We start from the raw sequence: 15,670 nt of genomic DNA on the forward strand, positions 1-15,670 counted from the left end.
TACAATTGTTCACAGTATCATCATATGGTTGTGCATTCATCACCACAATCAATTTTTGAACATTTTATTACTCCAAAAAATAAAAATAAAAATAAACATAAAAAAGAACACCCAAAACATCCCATCCCCCTCATCCCATTATTCATTTCCTTTTTTTGTCCCCATTTTTCTACTCATTTGTCCATATACTCAGTGTCTTATTAATATCCTTTATCTCTTTAGCCATATTTTCCTTCATTTCCTTGAATTGATTTAGGAGATTTGTTTGAACATTTTGATTAGTTGTTCCAAATTCTCCAAAGTTTTAATTTTTTCCTTTGACTGGGCTATATCTTCACATTTCTTAGTATGGCTTGTAATTTTTTGCTGATGTCTAGGCATCTGATTATCTTGATGAATTTACTCTGAAGGTTAGTTTCTCTTTCCTGCCTTGGGTTTTATTGTTGATTGGCTTTGTGTTAATCCTCTTCTTTGACACTTATTTGAGACATTTAGAATAGCCTATGTTTAACTGATCAGATTTTTTCATCTCTTCTTCATCTAATTCTTGTCCTGGGTATGTGGTACAATTTTAAGATTGAACTATTTGTGCAATTGTTTAACCCCTAGAAAGCTCTCTTTCCTCTGTTCCTTCTCTGGGAATTTTGATCTGTTCTGTTTTTGTTTTACCTCTATAGTTTTTTTGTTCTCCCTTCATTGCCTCTAACTGCTTTTGTCTGGAGGGCAAATACTGGGAGGAGGGACACCCCAGAGAAGACTTCCCCAAGAGAGTATTTCACAGCTAACACAAGACCAGGGCCCACAAAGGGTGCAGACCAGTTCCACGGAGCCCTGGGGGAGGAAAGACACCAAAAAGCCTTTTGGATGGCACCCTGAAACTATGCTTTCCTGGCCTGCCCAGCAGATGGCACTCTTCAGCAAACTGTTTTCTGAAGCTGTAAGGAGGTTCTGTGTCTTTAAATCTCCACAGACTTCACCCCTATAGGGAGTGCCATGGTCATCCCTGTCCAGGGTGGGCTAAAACAGTGGTTCAGAGCTAGGACCCAGAAATCTAAATTTGCTGATCAAAAGCCATGATCAGTACTTGGCCATGCTTCTCCCACCCCACCCCCTTTCATTCTTGGGGAATAGGACATCTCTCTCTGTCCATAGCAGCCAACTAGGGACTGGACCTGAGGCAGCTCACCTCAAGAATGGGGGAGGGGTGGCAGCACTGCTGTGGAGTTACAGTTCTTCACTGAAGTTTCTCAGCCTCTTCATCCTGCTCTTCCCTGGATGCTGTAGTGCTCCCCTGGCCTCTGGAGCCCCAGAACAGTTGTTTCAGACAGTTTCTGCCTGTCCACTAGCTTCTTTGGAGGAGGAGTGAGTCCTGGAGCTCCCTACTCCACCACCTTCCCCAGAAGTCCTCCTTTTCCTCTTCTTTAGATCCTCTCTTATTCATGCAAACAGAAATAAGTTTCTCCCAAATAATCTTTGTTTCCAAACTTTATTTAGATTGTTTCTAATGTCTACACTGATCTTCCCTATCATCCCCACCTGGGCTTCTATTACCAATCATGTAACAAGCTGCACAAATACCAATCCTACCTTTTCTAATTTCTTAAACCCCTGGATCCTCTCTCCAAATCCTATCCCATCTAAATTGTCAGAAATAATTTGTATTTTCTCTGAACTTCCATAACTTCTCTTATACCACTAGTTTGTTCATTCATTTCCACATTTATCCAAATAATTATCCACACATTCATTCATTCAAAAAAAAATAAGTATTGGGTACTTAGGGTCTCCTAAATACTGAACCCTTTTCAAACTCTGCCACGTATTATTTATTTGTGAAGATATGTCTTCTTTTCCCTTCTGGTGAGTAAATTTTAATACTCAGGGACAACTTCTTGGTATCTCCCTCCTTCACATGTCCTAGCATGCAGCACACTGAAGGAATTAATGAATGCATAAATACAAGCATTTTCTAAACATTCTGCTATTGTCAATGTAGCCAATTGCCTCTAAATCCTTGACCCTCACATATCTTCAGCTAACATGAAAGATTGATCTCAGCTGAGGCTGGGGAAGTTTATGGCCACATGTTGCTCCCAAACATATCAAATTTACTGCACCATCTCTCCTTTGGCTCACTTTTCTCCTTTCTTTTTAAATAGTATTTTCAGTTTCTCCAGGGTGGGGATTGTTGCAGCAAGATAGCCAGCAGCTATTTCCTGGCAGCAAAACCAGAGAATACAGGACTACTCCAACTTACTTGCCAGTAGATTTTATATAAATGACTGTGCCAGACTCATCTGAAGTTTTAGTAAAGCCATTTAACAAAATGCCAATATAAGGAATGGTTCATACATCTTTAAGTATTTCTTCCCCAAATATTCTTTATGTAAAGACTAGAGAACACTGTAATAGTCTTGCTTTTGTGTGTGTGTATATGTGATATGCTTCTTTTACTTCATCCATTGTTAACATTTTCAAAATTTTTTCTAAGTAGTCTTGAAGCAGTGAAAATGGCCATGGTGAATATAGGATTGATAGCTCCCAACATAGCATCTGGCATTTTAATCACATCCCACATTAGGTAAAAACACATTGTTGGATCTTTTCTAGATCTTGGGTTTTTTGAATTAATAGATTTCGATGATTTATTCTCTTTAAGCCATAAAACAGGTAGAAAATTTCTTAATTTAAATACTATCTGTTACACAGTACTGATGAAATAAAAAACCTGTTCTTTGAAAATGAGAAAAGATAGGGGTGGCAGATATTCAGAACATACTGTTGGTATGCTGAAAAATAAGGCCCAGGAGCTGTGATTTATTTAAATACTATATTCAGTTTAATTTACAGTAAAATCCTAATAGCAGTTTTCCTAATTAGGTGGTTATTTTCAGTTTCTCTTGCTTTCCAGCATAACTTCTGTAGGCACCTGCCAATATTCAGGAATGCATTAGATGGCAGTGTTCACATAGTTTATAACGGCTCTTACTGCAGTCATTTTTATTGCCAGGACCAAATATACACCTTCATTTTGGATTTTATGCCACTCCAGCTCTTTCTCTAACACTGCTCTTTTGCAGGACTCCTTTTATACTTTCAGTGCAACTGGAAAAAACATTTTATAAGAATGTTAGTAACTGGATATTTCATGACAGACGTGAAAGCACGTTCTATGTCTTTTTGAATCGTTTCAGGTACCTTGTTTTAACAATAAGGAAGCATGGCAGATCATAGCTGTTTCTTGTTCATGGCCATTTAAGGGTCACAGAAATACACACTGCTGTTGTTTGCTGATACAGAGCACCCATGCTCCCCTAAAAGTAATGAGATGTCTTTGTTATTAAGAAAAGTATAAGTTTTGAATCAGATTCTTTATTGAAAATTGTTCCTAATTTAATGGTTTTATTAGATTTCATGAAGCTTTTTTTTTTCTCCTTTTTTATGCCCTTTTATTGGCTTTGACCTTTTGCTTAAAAAAAAAAATCTTTATTCGAATCCTTCTTATGATTCTATTTATTTTTATCCTCAAATAAAATAAGAATAATTTGCCAGGTCCAAATCTGACTTTAATTCCTTGGGGTGGTGTCCATTTGGCACATGGACCAGTTGCTAAATAATTTAATGTCTTAGATGCAATCAGGGAAATATCTCAAAGGCCTAAATCAAGAAATACTTAAGCAACAAGCCTCTTAGCATTAGTGCACAGCTTCTTTTTAGAAATTAAGCTTAAGAAAAACAAATCCTCAAGTCACTGTTTTTCTCCAAATAGCTGAGTGGTCTGCCTTCTACAATTTCTACCACCCAGCAAAGTCTGTTTTCCAGTTTTCCAGAAACTCTGGGACCTCTTGACCCAGGAAGATATGATGCCATATGTTAAATCCACTTAGACTAAATTTAGAAACATGTTTTCCCCTACCCCAAGTGAGATCAAGCAGTCTTCATGGAAAGGATAGGCAGGACTTCAGAATGAAAGGCTGCAAGGTTAGAGGAATAAAGGGGGCTTTATAATACCTGAAATTTAACCCCTTCTTATTCTTTCAAGACAAACCAGGGATTTTGGCTATACTTAATGATAATAAAGTTACAAATAGAATAAAATGTTTTTTGGAGGATGAACTATCAAAATGTTTGTTAAATGAATACCATCTTACTGGGTGCAATAATTTATATCTGATTATATTGTTTCTCACATAACTATAGACACAATAGATTCAGTTACCTTGTTTTGTAGATTAGGAAGTTGAGAATCAGAGAAGTACTGTTCAAGTACATACATCTAAGACTATTACCTGCACGCTCTTATCCCTGGTGTAGTGTTCTTTCTATCAAATTCTGAAAGTTTAACTAAATTGAGTGCATTTTTTTTCCTATATAACAATCTGGATTACATGTGTCCTATTTAAACATTAGCTTAAATTTGTCTTGACTAATTAGTTCAGGGCAAAGCTTGAGATTATTCTCTTTTTTGGTCCTGAAACAATTACGGGGGCAGCTAGAAAAGATCTGGCCCTTCTTGGCTGGCTAATTTGCCATTTCACTCCCTGGTTAATCTAAGTACTTTAGGAGCCACCTTTCTCTGGACTTAAGGATTTTTGAAGGGCTAAGTGTCTTAAAGAATTCATCTCTTAAAGGATGACTTAAGCAGAGAAATTCTCTTGAAGTGAGAGTTTCTATGCAAAACCAAACAAAAACTTAGGGAGTTGTGATAGACAACGTTTGCTTTTTAATATCCACCATATGTCTGGTTTTATTTAGGGACTGGAGGAGTGGATTAGTGCTTATTTTCACAGATGATATAAATAACAGCCCTGCTATTGCTTATTCCTCCTAGGTGATAACATTTTGGATTGTACTAAATTAAACAAAGTGCTAAGGAAAAACTTAAAACCATCACTAAGAATTATTGGTAAAGACAGTCAACTAATAGGTCTTTTGCTAATGTCTGTAATACTTTGGGCTTTGTTTCTTTACAGCATGGGTGATTGTTCCACAATGATGCTTCCTATGATTCCAATATTAATATTTTCACTTCTAATTGTTTATTTTTCTCTCTGATTTTTTCAGGCTTTGCTTAATGATTTATAAATCTAAAACTGAGTTTTAAACCAAGGATTGAGCAACATACTTTCATTTTTTTTTTTTCTTCTGTATCGGTCCCTTTCTGTATAGGACCCCAAATACCAACTCCTTCTCACTATCCTTTCCCTCTGTCTCAGTGGTAGAATTGCAAGTAGACCTTGCCTAGCTAGTCTAGTGACCAGAGGGGAGAAAGCCACTAACATTTGTGGACTGCTCTCTATGTCCAGGCACTGTGCTAACCTGTTACATATGTGGTGGTATAATATTTCAAAGTGCTAATTGCCCGGTATAACTGCCAATTCTCCACAGCTTGGCAGCTAAACGGAATAGCAACATAGCCATGGGGACAATTTACAGTGGGGAACAAAGTTCTTTAGCTTCTTAGTTCAAAGGGCACCATCTGGGTGTGAGACAGGAAAATTTCTGAAAAGGAATGCAGTCAGGGAGAACAGGTTTTTCTTCCTAATTGTGACTAAGGAGATAAAGGAGCTGGTTGCTGGCAACCAAGATATCCCCAAAGTCTTCCAGTTCTTAAAACTGGATGTGGCATTATTTTCTCCTTCCTCTCCTTGAAATGTGTTTGCTGCTGCTTTGTTTCAGAGGCCACCCAGAATCAGCAGTTTCTAAAGGATAACAGACTGAGGCTCCTTCTTTGGGATTTGTAAGAAAAAGAGAGTTAGTTCAGAGTAACAATCGCGTACAATGGAGATTTACTAAAGAATTGATTAAGCATTTTACGTGAAACATTTAAAGATATGCTGTTTGGTAGTGAACCGAAATCTTCCTATTCTTCCTTATTTGTGAGTTAATAAAAAACAGGTCTTATTTCAGCCCTACCCTTCTTGATCCTACTCGCTTTTAGTTTCAGAGGGCTTGTGTGCTTCTGCCATGATGACTTCATCTCCAAAGAGTATCGCTATTAGAGTTTTCTAGACTTTGTGGCAAATCTTTCATAAGTTCCCCATTTCCTTTAAACTACACTCTTTTTTTCTCCTGTGTCCTCAACTGCCTGCCATCTGGTTTTTGGTCTTTCCTTGCCCCCTCTCTTTTCTACATCCCTTGCCCTAGCAGGTGTGGCTTCTGCAGCAAACTCCCCTGGGTTGCAGTTCTTTGTCCATGTAGTTCACTGGCAGTGTGCCGGATGGGAGGAGCCATTTATTTCCTTCAGAAAATTGTCATTTTGGAATGAAAAGTTTGGCAAAGCACAGGGAGGAATACTCCCCACTTCCTCCTTCCCTAGAAAATAAGCCAAACCCTTTCTCGTGGCTTCCTGAGTTTCTAATTTTGAAGTCTTCTGCAGCAGCCATCTTCAGAACCAGCAGCCACTGGGATTATAGGAGGGATATGAGCTTTTGACACTCCACTGCACATGATATGTTGATTACTTCAATGGTGTGGCCCCAGTGAGTGAGCTGGGCTACATGTTAGGCTCTTAGCTTCATGTATAGCTCCTTGTGTAGATGTCACTTTGGATAAATTGTTTGTTTCTGTTTCAATTCTTCATCTGCACGACGAGTTCTACTGCCACTGAATTTTTTAGGATAAAATGAGAAAGAAGGTATGTAATCATTTTCAAGATAAAGATGCTTTTAAAAGGCAGAGATTTGGTATTATTCTATGGAAAATAAGGTGATCAAAAAAATCCACTACCTTTTTTTTAAAGACTAATAGTCTCAAAAATATAAGTGCTATTTAGATTGGATATTAAAACAAGTCTATTTTAGAAGACAAATAAATTTGATCTGTTTTTGACATCTTTATGTGCATAAATTATTTAAACCAAACAATTTTTGTAAAGTTGAGCCAATTGTGTTGATTTTAAATCAGATTCTTCTTTTGACTTTAAAAGTAGTGGCCAGACAAAGCTCACTGTGCCAAAGGAAAGTGAGTACAAGGAACAATGACTGTTAGATTCTTGCTACTTAATAAGAGTCATTGTTTGGTTCCAACCCTTAGAAAAAGTTCCCACTTTTTATATTCACTGGTGACAATCAAATGCAAGAAAAGACTGTTTTAAAGAAAAAAAAAATCTAAATATTTAAAGCCTATACAGATTCATTTTCAGATGGAAATATTGCAAAGTTGGTTATAGTGTATATATTTCAGTCAGAACAAACCCAGTTGAATCTTTCCTCCTTTACAAAAAAAAAAAAAAAAAAATTGTAATTCAAATAAAAAAAAAAAGAATGCTCTTCTGTCACACTGATGTCCTGTGTGGCTTACATTTCAAAACTGATAAATTATATACATAATCTTCTCTATCTTGCCAAAACAATAATTAAATTGTAAGGTTGTTTTTCTTCAAATGTTGATGAGGCAGGAAGACAGTAGAAGATTTAGTCAGGGCTTAAGGCTGAAAGATTGATACAGTCCAGATAGTTGCAACATGAGAAGAGGTAAAAAGGTGACTACAGCAGAAACCATCTTGCGTTTCCATGGGGAAATGATGGAAAGTGGATGAAAACCTCATTTGTCTCAAACATGTAAAGACATCTCAGGACTCCATTAACTATGTTGCTGGGGTGAGATTTAGAAGAGTCCTATCTTTCATATCATCCTCCACCCACAAACATTTGCAAAGCTGTGATGGAATTTTAAAGCTACATGCATAATGATATAAGTATTTCAATTTGGAATTTTACATCTGGCTAAGGACTCAGCACTCCTCCCTTCCAATTTTGTTCCTCCTATGATGTATGTGTGTGCGTTTGTGTGTGGGGATGTGTTTGGTATATATTTTTATTTCTTGCATAGGATTAAGAATATTTGGTCAGGGACCACCCTTATTAATTGTATCTCTGGCAAAACTTAGCACAGTATCTTGCACATTGTGAGGCCTTAGTAAATGCTTTTAATTAAAATTTAAGAAATGTATCCAGTTTACATAGTGTTTGTTTGCGGAACAAAAGCTATAAACACATCTTTAAAATGTACAGTTCTTAAAATATTAAACTTTCTGCCCTACAAATACTAAAAATCTTGAATTTGTTTGATGTAAGATCAGAAGCATAATATGCTATATTCCGTAGAAGAGTAGTGTAGATAAGGAAACAGCTCAACAATAAAAGGTAAGAGATACAGATGTCCTTATTACTCTCCAGAACACACAAGACAAGGAAAGTGAGGAGGAATCAGAAGACCTCAGGCCAAATTCAGCCTCTGACGCTTCCTAACTGTGTGTGTTAAACTTGGGTAAATCACTGCCTGGGTGTCACCCCTCCTTATCTCTCTCTTCCAAAAAAATGAAAATGAAAATGGAAGGGTAATAATGCCTGCCTTCACAAAGTAATTATAACCTTTGCTTCACCAGAATGTTGAGCTGCCCAAAATGAGTTACTTTAAAGGAAACCACATTGTTAAATACATACAAAAGTACCTATGTGAACAGGTGGGTGAATATATTTTATATTCATGAGTATTGCGATCAGACAATCATGCTTATTTCTACCAGTTTTTCATTGGTTCCATTTTTTGGAAGTCCTCTTTAGAAATGATATTATTGTAACCACATTCTGTGCTTTATAAAAGAATCAATTTTATTACATTACAGCTGCATTTTTATTGGTCAGACCACCCTTACTTGTCTTAATTAACCACTCTGTTCATCCTTCGGCTTCGAAATTACCTTTGATTTTTTTCAAATAGTTGAATCAAATTCTCAAAGAAGAGAACATTTACCCTTACCAAAGATGTCTACAAGGATTTGCCTCAGGCTTTTTTTTTAAAGTCAACTTTTTAGTTTAAATGATGTATACATCCCAAGTAAAGAGCTCCATGAATTTTCACAAAATGAACACACTGGTTAATTATAATCGAGATCTGGAAATGGAACATTAGTGGCATCTCAGAAGCCCTCTTACAGTTATTAAGGACTCACTTCTTCCCTAAAGGTAACTACTCTCCTGATAGCTATTAACATAATTTATGTAGATGAACTTTATATAGACAGAAGTACAAAGCATGTCTCATTTACTCAAAATGGATAGTTATCCAAGTTTTTGGATGTATCGGTAGTTCACTAATTTTAATATGTTAATATATTGAATGAATATATCACCATTATCCTTTCTGATACTGATGATCATTTGAGGGGAATATTACCAATTTGGGGCTATTTCAAATAGCGTTTCCTTTAACATTTTTGTTTATCTTTTGGTGAACATATGTATACATTTCTGTTGGGTACATTCTTAGAAGTGGGATTGCTTTATAATTGAACGTGTATATTTTCAGTTTCTTTAGATACTGCCAAACAGTTTTCAACTGGTGGTAACTATTTAGATTCCTACCATCAGTATGTGAGTTCTAGTTTCTTTTTTAATGATATATTACTTAATTTCCAAACATATGGTGATATTCTAGTGATTTTGCTATTATTGATTTCTGGCTTGTTTTCATTACAGTCAGAGAAGATATTCTGTCTTATTTAGATTCTTTGGCATTTTCTGTGGCTTGCTTTATAGACCTGTATATGGTCAGCTTTAATAAATGTTCAATGCTCACTTGATAATTTTGCAGTTGTTGGATGTGTTGTAGCATATACATCAATTAGGTGAGGTTAATTAAAAAATTAAAATCTTTTGTAAATTTATTGATTTTTTGGTCCTCTTTTTTCATTACTGAAATAAGTATATTAAAATATCTCATTATGTTTGTGGATATTTCTATGGATATTTCTATTTTTCCTTATAGTCTGACAATTTTGCAGCATATATTTTGAAGTTGTAGTATTAGGGGAGGGTGGGGCAAGATGGTGTAGCGGTGAGGTGTGGGTTTTAGTTACTCCTCCAGGGCAGTAGGTGGAAAGCCAGGAACTGTGTGGACTGGACACCGCAGAGCAATTTGACTTTGGGCATATTTCATGCAACACTCATGAATGCATGGAAAAGCTGAGATCAGTGAAATCTGTGAGTTCTCCCAGCCAGGGGACCCGCACCCCTCCCTGCCAGGCTCAGTCCTGTGGGAGAAGGGGCCATCGGTGCTGGGAACCAGGAGGGAGAACTACAGTTGCAGCTCTGATTGAAAACTCAGACTGCTGATCAAAACCTCCAAACATAGATAGACTGAGACCAGACACCAGAGAATCTGGGAACAGTCAGCCTGGAGGAGAGGAGATAGGACTCGCAAAAACAGAAAAAAAGAAAAAAAATAAATAAATAAAAACAGAGACTTTTTGGAGTTCCGGTGAACATAAAATGGGGAAGGACAGGGCTCAAACAGAATCAGGTGATATGCAAATCCAGAGGGTGAGGCCCCTTGTCTGAAGAGCTGGTTTCTCTGCTTTCTTGATTGTTCCTTCATGGCCCTAAACTCCGTGTCTCTTAGCATTTCAATAGCCCACTAGATCTGCAAGAAGGGCCCTTCTTTTTCTTTGCCTTTTTTTTTTTTTTAAATCTTTTTCTCTTTTTCTAAAACAATTACTCTAAGATGCCCATTACAGAAAGCTCAAAGACTTGCAATTTGGGCCCAGGCAAGAACAGAGCTAAGATAGCTCTGAGGGACAAGACAGTAAGTCTAGTGGCTGAGAAAATTTGCCAAACACCATAACTTACCAAGAAAAGGGGGGCATCCCCTTATAGCCATCTTCCTGGTGGGCTGGGAACGCTTCTGCCTGGTGCTAGCACCACAGCCCAGAGCTGCCCCAGACAACCCAGTGTGACAGGAAGTGCTTCCAGCAACACGCACACATGCCACAATATCTGGCATGGACAATAGCCTTTTGCTCACCTGTAGCTAATTGTCCCAGAGCTGGGAAGGTGGAGCTGTGTGAAAAAGGGGAAATTAAACATGCCCCATTCAGCCATCCTTTCAGCAGGCTGGGAACACTCCTACACAGCTGTGTGGACCAGAACTTCCCTTGGGGGACAGGGCTCACCTGTGATGTAGCACAGTCTTCCCTCAGCAGCGGCCCTGGGAAGCCACAGCTTCCTTGCAAGTCCCAGGAACCATACGCCAATCCCAAGGACTTGTGGGTCAGTGGCAGAGACAAACTGTGGCAAGATGGAACTGAAGGTTTGGACTCTTGCAACAGCTTTAAATCTCCAGGAACACCTGGGGGATTTGATTATTGAAGCTGCTCCCCCCTCCCTAACCACTCAGACACACTCCCCATATTCAGGGTGAGCAGCACCAACTACACATGCAAACTTGGTGCACCAATTGGACCCCACAAGATGCAGACCCCCACTCATCACAAAGACAAAGTTGGGGAGAACTGGCTTGAGGGGAATAGGTGACTCACAGACACCACCTGCTGGTTAGTTAGAGAAAGCGTACCCCACCAAGCAGTAGATCTGACAATTTAGAGATAAGTGTTTGAATCAGTCTACATATCCCAAAAGAACCCTATCAAGTTAAGCAAATGCCAAGAGGCCAAAAGCAACAGAAAATTTTAAAGCATATGAAAAAACCAGATGATATGGATAAGCCAAACCCAAACATCCAAATCAAATGATCAGAGGAGACACAGTACTTGGGGCAATTAATCAAAGAACTAAAGACAAACAACAAGAGCATGGCACAGGATATAAAGGACATGAAGAAGACCCTAGAAGAACATAAAGAAGAAATTGCAAGAGTCAATTAAAAAAAAAAAGATGATCTTATGGAAATAAAAGAAACTATCGACCAAATTAAAGATTCTGGATACTCATAGTACAAGACTAGAGGAAGCTGAACAGTGAATCAGTGGCCTTGAGGACGACAGAATGGGAAACAAAAGAACAAAAGAAAGAATGGGAAAAAATGAAAAAAAAAATCAAAATAGACCTCAGGGATATGATAGATAATATAAAATGTCCAAATATAAGACTCATTGGTGTTCCAGAAGGGGAAGAGAAGGGTAAAGGTCTAGGAAGAATATGCAAAGAAATTGTTGGGGAAAACTTCCCAAACCTTCTAAACAACATAAATACACAAATCATAAATGCCCAGTGAACTACAAATAGAATAAATCCAAATAAACCCACTCCAAGATATATTCTGATCAGATTGTCAAATACTGAAGAGAAGAAGCAAGTCCTGAAAGGAGCAAGAGAAAAGCAATTCACCACTTACAAAGGAAACAACATAAGACTAAGTAGTGACTACTCAGTGGCCACCATGGAGGCGAGAAGGCAGTGGCATGACATATTTAAAATTCTGAGAGAGAAAAATTGGCAGCCAAGAATTCTTTATCAGGAAAGCTCTCCTTCAAGTTTGAGGGAGAGCTTAAATTTTTCACAAACAAATATTGAGAGAATTTGCTGAGAATGACCTGTCCTAGTTGAGATACTAAAGGGATCCCTACTGACAGAGAAACAAAGAGAGGAGAGAGAGATATGGAGAAAGGTTCAGCACTAAAGAGATTCAGTATGGGTATGTTAAAGGACATTAAGAGAAAGAGGGAAAAAATATATCTGGGGAACATAAACCAAAGCATAGGATGGTTGATTGAAGAAATGCCTGCACAGTAATAACATTGAATGTAAATGGATTAAGCCCCCCAATTAAAAGATATAGATTGGCAGAATGGATAAAAAAATATGAACCATCAATATGTTGCATACAAGAGACTCATTTTAGACACAGGGGCACAAAGAAATTGAAAGTGAAACGATATGCAAGTGTGCCGGTTTGAGTGTATTGTGTCCCCCAAATGCCATTATCTTTGTAGTCTTGTGTGGGGCAGAAGTTTTGGTGCTGGTTAGATTTGCTTGGAGTGTGCCCCACTCAGCTGTGGGAGATAATTTTGATGAGATGTTCCCATGGAGGTGTGGCCCCACCCATTCGGGGTGGGCCTTGATTGGTGGAGCTATATAAATGAGCTGACTCAAAGAGAAGAAAGAGAGTGCAGCTGGGAGTGATGTTTTGAAGAGGAGCAAGCTTGCTAGAGAGGAACATCCTGGGAGAAAGCCGTTTTGAGGCCGGAGCTTTGGAGCAGATGCCAGCTGCCTTCCTAGCTAACAGAGGTTTTCCGGAGGCCATTGGCCATCCTCCGGTGAGGGTACCCGATTGCTGATGTGTTACCTTGGACACTTTGTGGCCTTAAGACTGTAATTGTGTAGTGAAATAAACCCCCGTTTTATAAAAGCCTATCCATCTCTGGTGTTTTGCATTCTGCAGCATTAGCAAAGTAGAACAGCAAGCTACAGTCAAAAGAAAGCAGGAGTAGCAATATAAATTTCAGATAAAATAGACTTTAAATGCAATGATTTTATGAGATACAAAGAAGGCCACTACATACTAATAAAAGGGGCAATTCGACAAGAAGAAATAGCAATCATGAATGTTTATGCACCCAATCAAGTTGCCGCAAAGTACATGAGACAAACACTGGCAAAACTAAAGGAAGCAATTGATGTTTCCACAATAATTGTGGGAGATTTCAATACATCACTCTCTCCTATAGATAGATCAAGCAGACAGGAGACCAATAAGGAAATTGAAAACCTAAACAATCTGATAAATGAATTGGATTTAACAGACATATATAGAACATTACATCCCAAATCACCAGGATACCCATTCTTTTCTAGTGCTCATGGAACTTTCTCCAGAATAGATCATATGCTGGGACATAAAAAAAGCCTCAATAAATTAAAGAAAAAAATTGAAATTATTCAAAGCACATTCTCTGACCACAATGGAATGAAATTAGAAGTCAATAACCATCATAGACTTAGAAAATTCACAAATACCTGGAGTTTAAAAAACATACTCCTAAACAATCAATGGGTTAAAGAAGAAATAGCAAGAGAAATTGCTAAATATATAGAGATGACTGAAAATGAGAACACAACATATCAAAACCTATGGATGCAACAAAAGTGGTACTGAGGGGGAGATTTATAGCACTATGCGCATACAGCAAAAAGGATGAAGTTATTGTATTAGGTGCATACAAATTTAGAATCATTTTATCTTCCTGTGGAGGAATGATTCTTTTTATATCTAATAATGTCTTTTCATCTGTTAAATTATACTTTGATACTAATTTATATATGCCAGCTTTCTTTGAATTAGTTTTTGCATGGTACATCATATTTTCATCCTTCTACTTTGAAGTTTTGTTTTTTTATGTGTCTTTTTAATTGTGTCTTGAAAGTAGAATTTGTTACTTTTTTTTCCAGCTTGATCATTTTGTTTTTTATGTAGAGTATTTAGACCATTTACCTTTCTGTGTCTGTTTTTTATTTTGATTGCTTTTTATTTCTTATTGAGGTAAAACTTGCACACAGAAAAATGTATCTTAAGTATATAATATGATGAGTTTTGACAAATGTGTATGCCCATGTAAACAATATTTCAATCAAAATGTAGATTCCATCCCCCACTCCCCAAAGTTCTCTTGGCTACTTTCCTGTAGGCAATCACTGTTTTGAGCTCTATCTCCATAGGTTGGTTTTGCTTGTTTTGTACTTCATAGAAATGAACTCATATAGCAGGTAAGCTCCCTTTGCTCAATGAAATGTTTTTTAAATTCATCCATACTGTCACATGTATCATTTGTTTTTTCATTTTTTTTGCTAAGTAGTATTCTATCATATGACTATTCCACAAATTGTGTATCTATCCTCCTGTTGATATACAATAGAATTTTTTTCCAATTTTTCTGTAGTGTAAATAAAGTGGCTATAAACATTTGTGTATGAGTTTTTGCATTTATATATATTCTTATTTGTCCTGGGAGAAATACAATGGAATAGACATGTTGATCATAGGACAGAGGTGTGTTTAACTTTTTAAGAAACTACCAGAAAGTTTTCCAAAGCTTTTGAAATACTTCACACTTCTACTAAGGCCAATTTATATTTGATGCAATCACTGATACATTTGTGATTAAACTGATCATCTTACTCTTTGTTTTCTATTTGCTCTGCCTAATCCATGTTTCTTTTTCTTGCTTTTTTCCATTCTTTGGAATTAATAGTATATTTTAATCATTGAATTTTCCTTCCTTTCGTTTTTTTGTTACACATTTGCTAATTAGTTACATTAGATATCACAACATGCATTCTTGACCTATTAGAGTCTAACACAAATCATTTTTATCATTTCTTAGAAAACATAATAATCTTAGAACACTTTAATACCATTTATCCTCGCTCTTTACTTCTTGGGTGTCTGTTGTGATACATTTTTATTATATAAATAAATACATTTTACCACATAAGATGAAACTATTATTATTGTTTACAGTCAATATTTATTTGCATTAACTACGTAATTAAGATTTCATTGTTTTTCAATATTTCTCTGCATTTCTGTGCTTCCATCGGTTATCATTTTCCTTTTGCCTAAAATTTTAATTTTAATATTTCTTTTAGTGCGGGTGTGTTGGCAACAATTTGTTTATCAGAAATTTCTTCATTTGTCTTCATTTTAGGATATTTTCACTGGATACAGATTTCTAAATTGGAAATTTTTCTTTTAGAACCTGAAAGATGCCATTTCATTGTTTTCTGACTTTCATTCATTTCTGTTGAGAATTCAGCCATTGGGATTAGTTTTGCTCTTTGAAAGTAAAAGCTTGTAATTTTTCTCTAGCTGCTTTGAATGCTATCTCTTATTTTCAGCAGATTTTTTGTGGTTTATTTAGGTGTGTTTTTCT

This window comes from Choloepus didactylus, chromosome 12, assembly GCF_015220235.1.
Source record: "Choloepus didactylus isolate mChoDid1 chromosome 12, mChoDid1.pri, whole genome shotgun sequence".
NCBI classification, from domain to species: Eukaryota; Metazoa; Chordata; class Mammalia; order Pilosa; family Megalonychidae; genus Choloepus; species Choloepus didactylus.